The 1,972-nt window shown below is 43.9% G+C and overlaps 1 long non-coding RNA gene across 1 annotated transcript; it reads left to right on the plus strand.

The window, feature by feature from the left end:
• Positions 1–589: 589 nt before the first annotated feature.
• Positions 590–1,972, plus strand: LOC136304462 (uncharacterized). Its single transcript, XR_010724603.1, has 2 exons — positions 590–658; positions 1,724–1,972. It is a non-coding gene; the product is annotated as an uncharacterized lncRNA (long non-coding RNA).

Genomic DNA, 1,972 nt, shown 5'->3' on the forward strand with positions numbered 1-1,972 from the left:
TTATGTCCTCAGAGAGCAGTGGGAAGAGCCTGGGAGAAATCCTGGCTGGCTGAGGGATCCTTGTGTCCCCTCAGGAATAAATCCCTGCGTCTCCTCAGACCTGCTGGTTTGCAGTAGAGTTTGGGCACCTTTCGCTGCAGCTGTGGTTCTTAATAACTGGAAGTCCATGGATTGCTGGGCGATTCCCATAAGTTCTCCTATTTTGTAGGAGCTGCACGGTGAGGTCAGCATTCTGATGGAGGCCCTGGCACAGCTGCCAAGGGCAAGGAACGTGGAGCATCCCGGGGCTTCTCCCGCCCGAGTTTCTCCCGGAGCGTGCTGCGTGTCGTGCCGGATGTTTAACCCGGGTTTGGGGTGTTCTCCTGCAGTCCCAGCTCTGACTGCTGCCCCCGAGCCCCGGCCTTGCTCGGTCCCAGCACTGAACCTGGCAGGTGGGTGTGCTTTTCCAGCCCTTTAATCCCACGGGCAATCCCAGATTCCCGGAGCTCCCCGAGGCACAGCCTGGCCTCCCTCCCTGGGAGCTGCATTTCAGTCTGCCTGGACCAAGGCCATCCTGTTTGAGACTTTATTCCTGTTGCTTTTCCTCTTCCAGGTTGTGGGCAAAAAGGAGAGAGCCAGTAGGAAGTGAAGCCACTGGAAGGCCTTATCCCAGTCCAAGGTTGGATAGGAGTAACTGGACCTGTTGAATTCCCACTTCCCTTTAAATTAGAGCAGAGGAAGCAGATTTTAAATCATCATTCCATGAACTTTCACCAACTTCATGACTCTTGCAAAAGTTTTCAATGTTAGAAATTCCTGAGCTTGTTTTCCAGGCAAGCTTGGATTTAGATGTTATTCCTTCCTTTTATTTGAAGGAATAACTCTGATTTTCTCTCTGATTTTAGTAAGGGAATATTTATTTATTCCAATTTTCCATCCTAATTGGAATTTTTGCACCTTGTAGAGCACATTTCCAAGGAAATTTACCCAATTAATGTTGGTAAATCAGGAATTGTCCAGCACCATCTCCACAAAATTCTGTGAATTCCCAAGAAAACGTTGAAGTATTTATTTGCCATGATTCATCTCTTTGTAAAGTTCAATTTACTGCATTTTTAATTACATAAATGCCATTAAAACCTGAATCCAGGCCTAGCTGCTGTTCCTTGGACACAGGGGGCTGGTTCTTTCCTACCTTGGCACATTTGGGTGTTTGTCCAAAATGAGCTTCCCACTAAAATAGAATTTGTTTCCAAGCAAAAGTGGGAATTGTCTAGAAAACCTTCTGTTCTGGGGGGCACTGGGTTTGTTTCCCTTATTGCTGCATAATTGAGGAAAGCCATGGTGCTTTTTTAGGCAGTGGCAGGAGGTGAAAGCTGCATTTATTTAATTTTGTATTTTATTTCTTGTTATTTTTGTATTTTTATGCTCTTTTGTTGTGGTTTCTCATGTTGCGTTTTGTGGTTTTTCAAAGACTTTTTCTTCCGTTTTTTAATTTTTATATTTTTTTCTTTAGCTATTTATTTACTTGTTAAAACTACTTTTAGTTTTTTATTTTAATTTTTTGTTTAAATTTTTTTTCCACTTTTTTGTTACTTTGAAATTTTTTTCTTTTGGTATTTTAATTTTATTTATTATTTTCTATAGTTTTGGTTTATTTTTTCATGTTTTCTTTATTCCTTTTTTTTTTCCCCATACTCTTTCTTCCCCCGGGCGCCTGGGGGTTTGGCTGTTGGCAAGAAAGATGAGAAATGACCTCCGTGCCCGCTGGACGTCGGGATGTCATAGAGAGCGCAGTTGGCAAAAGCTCTGTATTTTCTGCTCCATAAAACTCCTGAAGGGAGAAAGCTGTGACCACCGTGGTGCCGTTTTTTCCTTCCCAGCCCCGACCAGGTCTCCTCCTACCCGTGCACAGTGTTACCAGCAGCAGCCTGCTGTCCAGGCTGTCGAGGCGCATTTCAGAGGGGGCAATAAAAACAAAGTAGACGTTTTA

Source organism: Chamaea fasciata, unplaced genomic scaffold (assembly GCF_029207755.1).
Source record: "Chamaea fasciata isolate MVZ Bird 193981 ecotype frontalis unplaced genomic scaffold, bChaFas1.0.hap1 SCAF_94, whole genome shotgun sequence".
Taxonomy (NCBI): Eukaryota; Metazoa; Chordata; class Aves; order Passeriformes; family Sylviidae; genus Chamaea; species Chamaea fasciata.